This window comes from Macrotis lagotis, chromosome 5 (assembly GCF_037893015.1).
Source record: "Macrotis lagotis isolate mMagLag1 chromosome 5, bilby.v1.9.chrom.fasta, whole genome shotgun sequence".
NCBI classification, from domain to species: Eukaryota; Metazoa; Chordata; class Mammalia; order Peramelemorphia; family Peramelidae; genus Macrotis; species Macrotis lagotis.
In genome coordinates this window covers 16,848,077-16,854,222 of record NC_133662.1, presented here as the reverse complement: position 1 = coordinate 16,854,222, position 6,146 = coordinate 16,848,077, and the positions used below count along the sequence as shown (strand labels likewise).

Sequence of the window (6,146 nt, the reverse complement as noted above, 5' to 3'; positions counted from 1 at the left end):
TATTGATTGATTCTCACAATGATCTTGGAAGGTAGGGCTTTTATGATCTCTATTTTATAATTGAGGAAACTGAGTCCAATAGAAGTTAAGTGATTTGCCCTGGGGTCTTGAAGCTAGTAAGTGTCTGAAGCTGGAACTGAACTCAGGTCTTCTTGGCTTTAGATTTAGCTTTCAAACCTCTGTACTACCAGTTGCCTCTGAATTTTATTGGTCTTATTAAATTTTAGATTATAATAAATAATCCATCTTTTCTCTGTGAAATTTACTCTCCACAAAAACTAGGGCACATTCAGGCTATCCCTAGCTTTTGTCTTCTTTTGTAAAACAATAAATTTTAAGATGGAGTAGTCATTTCTTTCCAAAGTTCCCATCATCTCTGCTTTGAATGAGATCTAGAATAGCAGTTCCCTTTATCCCTTCTTCTACCTTCTGATTGAACCTATTATTAATGCAAGCCAAGAACATAACAGCTCCTTTATTTTGGTCAGGGAGAGCTCCACAGACATAATCAAGGTTTTCCATCACTACAACACCATACCTCCATCCTAAGTATGTCCTCTGCTTCCAGATTTTTTCATCTATTTTCTTCTTCTTTTCAGGTGATCCAGACAGTGTCATTTCTGTTTCTCCTTTTGTTTATCCTCATGCAAATATACTCTACCTCAACACTTCCTTCCTACGTTTTCTCATATGAGTACATTTTCTTTAATATGCAATACTTCTCTATCATTTTTTGTCATGACAATTGAGAGTCAAATTTCAGTCAATGAGTCCCATCTCACCAAGTTTCATGGATATCTGGTGAGATTAAATTTCCTTGAATTAAGTTGATTAGTTTGTTTTCTTTATTACCTGTACTTTGTTGTATTTGTGTGCCAACAACTGAACTTATTGGGTTTTCTTGTGGGATTTCTTCTTGGGTATAATCTGATAAATTTCTCATTTTTTCTACTGATAGTTTTATTACTATAGCTTACCTTGGCAGGTTCATCTGGGCAACTTTCCTTTCCTTTAAAAAAAACACTTGATTATCCTTCTTGCAGCTCTCAGCCTCCCTATCTCGAGCTCCCTGCCAAACTCACTTTGCCATGGAGGATTACCATAAACCAGACCAGAAGAAACTGTAGGCATTGAAGGACACAGCCAACCAGCTGCACATCGGCTCCATCTGAGCCACTGCCGTCACCAGCTCCGGTCACCCCACATCATGCTGCAGTACAGATGAAGTCATGGCAGTTCTCTTTTTTCCACACAATAAAGTACAAACCCCAGGACCCCAGAGAACCCAATAATGACTGCTTTGTTCTCTCCAAGGGTCATACGGCTCCCATCCTCTATGCAGCCTCTGCTGAGGCTGGCTTCCTTGAGTCCTTGAATTTGAGGAAGATCACTTCCAATCTAGATGGTCACCTAATCCCAAAACAAGCCTTTTTAGATGTGGCTACTTGATCCCTGGGTCAAGGACTTGGAGCAGCTTGTAGAATAGCCTACACTGGCAAATATTTCAACAAATCCAGTTACCATATCTACTGTTTACTGGGAGATGGGGCGGTGTCTGAAGGCTCCGTGTGGGAGGCCATGGCCTTTGCAGGATTCTACAAGTTGGACAACCTAGTTGCCATCTTTAACATTAACTGCCTGGCTCAGAGCAGCAACCTTGCCCCATTGCAGCACCAAATGGAAGTGTACTAGAAGTGATTTGAAGCCTTTGGATGGAACACAATCATTGTGAATGGCCACGGTATGGAAGAACTCTGCAAGGCCTTTGACCAGGGCAAGCATAAACCACTGGCTATCATTGCAAAGATGTATAAGGGCAGAGGAATCTCAGGTGTGAAAGATGAGGAATGTTGGCATGGGAAGGCCCTTCCTAAAAGCATGGCAGGTCAGGTCATTGAGGAAATCTCTTCCCTAATCCAAAATAGAAGATTCCAGCTACCCTCCCCAAAGAGGACTCCCCTGCAGTTAATATCACCAACATCTAGATGCCATCTCCCCCAAATTACAAAATCAGAGACAAACTAGCCACCTGGAAAGCCTATGGCATAGCCCTGGATAAATTGGGAAGGGCCTGTGACCATGTGGTTGCCCTGGATAGAGACAGCAAGAATTTCACCTTTTCAGATCTACTCAAGAAGGAGCATTCTGATCATTTCATTGAGTGTTTCATTGTAGAACAGAACATAGTGAGCATCACTATGGGGTGCGCCACACAGGACAGGATTGTACCTTTCTGTAGCATGTTTGCTGCCTTCTCCCCAGGGCCTTCAACCATATTCACATGGCAGACATTTCTGAGAGCCACATCAACCTGTGTGACTCCCACTGTGGGGTGTCCATTGGTGAAGATAGTCCTTTTCAGATGGCCCTTGAAGATCTTGCCATGTTCCAGAGTATTCCCAGTGGGACCATCTTTTACTCAAGTTATGCTGTAGCCACTGAGAAAGCAGTAGAGTTAGCTGCCAACACAAAGGGCATCTGTTTCATAAGGACCAGCCACCCAGAGAATGTAGTCATTTATAACAACAATGAAAACTTCCAGATTGGCCATGCTAAGGTGATCCTGATGAGCAAGGATGACCAGGTGACTGTGATTGGAGTTGGAGTCAGCTTCTATGAAGCCTTGGCATCTGCAGAGGAGTTGAAGAAAGAAAAGATCAACATTTGGGTGTTAGATACTTTTACAATTAAGCCTGTTGATTAAAAAAAATTCATCTTTGACAATGCCCAGGCAACCCATGGCCACATCCAGGCTGTGAAAGACCATTACCATGAGGGTGACATAGGAGAGGCCATGGCTGCTGCCATAGTGGGTGAATCTGGCATCACAATGAGTCACTTGGCAGTTGCCAATGTCCCAAGAAGCAGGAAGCCTGTAGAACTGCTAAAGATGTTCAGCATTGACAAGGATGCTATTGTTCAGGCAGTCAAGGTGACCATGTCACAAGCCCAAGGCACCTGCTGGCCATTCCAGACCAAAACAAGAAGCAGGGAAGAGAGAGAAACATTCCTTAACTTTAGCTACATTAAGTAACTTTTGTTTTTATCAAAGATCAATTAAAAAATAAAATGAAATGTTTTGAGAAAAAAAAAGAACACTTGATTAAATCAAATATACTTTTCCCGTTCTTCCTTATATCAACTTCACTTCTAAATAAGAGTCTTTGGTGAAGGTGGGAAGAAGTCAATAATTAAGGAAAATGTGAGGATTAAGGGAAAGGGAAGAAAGGATGGATGGGGTGAACTCCCTGTTTTTCCTTTATTTAAAAGATATTCTTTATTCAGCTCCCAATTCTAAATTAATTCACTTTTAGCCCCAAATGCTCTATGATTTTAAATTTCAGAGAATGTGCCTTGTCCAGAGTTCCCCAAACCATTAAAGTCATGGGTCTGGTAACAACTACCACCACCACCACTACCACCAATCATTTCTTCAACCTGCCTTTCCCTTCTGAAGTCCTTGCTTTTAATCAGATCTAGAAATGAAAACATCTATCTTCAGTGTCTAGTCCAGGGCTTCATAATGCCTAACAACACTTTCTAGATTTCTTCTGGAAATATCACTTGTCCCCACCTAAAACACCAAAAGTGTCAAATGGTTGTCAAGATTCACAGGTCTCAGAAAGCTCACTTTGGTACTCAAATTTTGTAAAAATTAATGTTAAAAATTGTCTTTACATATAATTGGAAAAATAAAATGTTATTTTTAAAAAAGAAATGGAGAAGAATCTTAGACATAGAACTATGGTTGTTTATGCTACAGAAGAGAAAACTAAGACAGAGACAGTATAATTTACCAAGTCCAGGAGACATTGAGCAGCTATTCTCTATTTCCAGAGAAAATAAATGTAATGACTCAGGGGCTAAAACTGCAGGAGGAGGAACTGAGACTAGACAAGAAGTATAGACTAAATTGTCGAGTACTAGACCAGACTTCTAGAAGCTGTTAACTGTCTCATCCTCTTGACACCTTTAACAACATAATACTTGGAATTGACCATAGGTTGGACTCCACCAAGCTCCAGGATCACTTCTTTTTTGTTGTTATTTGTTCAATCAGGTACATCTCTTAATGACCCCATTTGGTGTTTTCTTGACAGAGAGGTTTGCCACTTCCTTTTCCAGCACATTTCATTTGATGAGGACAATAAGGCAAAAAGGGTGAAATGACCTCCCTAAAGTCACACAAGTAATATGTGTCTGAGGTCAAATTTGAATTCAGATCTTCCTGGCTCTAGACCCAATCCTTTATCCACTGAGTCACCTAGCTGCCCTAATAGCTCTTTAGGATTGTCAACTGTGATTCCAGAACCCCAAGAATCTCCAAGATCAAGTCCCAAGGAAGTACCAAAAAAAAAAACTGGGATGCCAGGGAATCTGAAGCAGAAATAAGCTTTATTATGAAGACAAGGTTAGCTTGCAAGTGAAGTAACCCAGAAGCTAGTCTGAGAACCTTCTGAGAGGAGATTATATTGAAGAATTCAAAACTAAAAGCCACAATGTTAGTGTATTCTAAATAATAGTTTCCAGGAATAAACTATCTGTTTCTAGAACAGGCAACAGGTTCAAGTGAATGGTTTTTGTGGTGTAAGCCCTAGCATTCCTTCCTGCTTCCAAATTTACTTTAGCAACTAGATTCAACACTTGCAGTTGAGGATCATTCTTATGTCAAGCAAGAGGGAGGCTCTGATTGACTGGTTCTGAAATTTCCAGGCCTCACTCCTGCAAGGTAAAGAATCTCAAGAAAGTCAAGACTGTTAATTCATTCCTCTACTAACTCATATTCACAGTCTCTACATACCCTCCTTTTGGCCAAAAGGATGGGCAACCCATCCCAATGATCAAAACAGGACAACAACATGGAGCATGATCTTGTTAATGAAGAGAGGAACTGCTAGACACAGCAATAACAATGCAACTGAGGGTTACTGAGAGGACCAAATCAACAGAGCAAATCAAAACAGAGAAGAAGATAGGGTTAAAAATCTAAAGAGATCCAGAGAGCTTAAAAGTCTGTACAAGGTGAAGTATCAATCTATATTTTGAAGGATTTCATTGATTGCATTCACAATAATTCTGGATTCATTCATGTAGAAGCAACAGTCTTGCTGACGTGAGCTGGTGAGTGCACTGAGGATTCGATTATGCTGTAGAACCAGTATGACCAAAGATTCAAGTTAACCCTTCAGTTGCAAAATGGAATAGACAGTAATGTTGATGTCTTTGGATTACCTGAGCAGAGAATTGTGAAAAGTCTGTTTCACTGACCCCAGTGACTCCAGCTCCTAGTCTTGCCAAGAAACTGGCTACCAGCAAGGGGAGGATTTGCACCTCATATTATGGGATTGTCACTAGCCTACTATGCAAAGCTTGGTCAGGATGGATGTACCAGAACATGTGTCCACAGGTACTACTCCAAAAAGGGGGAAATGGTGAGAGACAGAAAGAGAGAGAGAGAGGAGAGAGAGGTGACACAAAAGGACAGTACTATTGGAGCCTTGATTGAAAAAAGTTTGGTTGACTACATCATCCTTTTGAAATGTCCTTGTTTTGCAGTCATCTGGCTGTACAAATGGGAGTGGATATAGAAAAAGGCCAAGAACACCTTGATTAGGAGAATCATTGTAAGGATATGTAGACAGAGATCCCCAGAAAGTAACAAGAAATCAGGTAATAAGAACCATGAGAAGGTTAAAGACAGGCATGACTTCCACATTCAGAGAAAAGACCATGGAGTTTAAATGCAGATAAAAGTATACTATTTTCACTTTTTTTTTAGGTTTTTTTTTTTTGCAAAGCAAATGGGGATAAATAGCTTGGCTAAGACCACACAGCTAGGTAATTATTAAGTCAGGCCAGATTTGAACTCATGTATTCCTGACTCCAGGACCAGTGCTCTATCCACTACACCACCTAGCCACCTCCTATTTTCACTTAAAAATTTTTTTTTACTTCTTTTTTCTTGTGACTTTTCCAGTTTGTTCTGATTCTTCTTTCATACCATAACTAAATAGAGACACATGTATAGCATGATTGTGCATGTATAACATCAGATTATTTGCTAGGGAGGGAAGGATATTAGGGGAAAAACTTTACAAAAATGAATGTTGAAAACTATCTCTACATATATTATTAATTAATTTATT

At 40.1% G+C, this 6,146-nt stretch overlaps 1 pseudogene; it reads left to right on the top strand.

Annotated features, from left to right (window-relative positions):
• Nucleotides 1–1,088: 1,088 nt before the first annotated feature.
• Nucleotides 1,089–3,034, top strand: LOC141489205 (transketolase pseudogene; annotated as a pseudogene).
• The last annotated feature ends 3,112 nt before the right edge of the window (nt 3,035–6,146 follow it).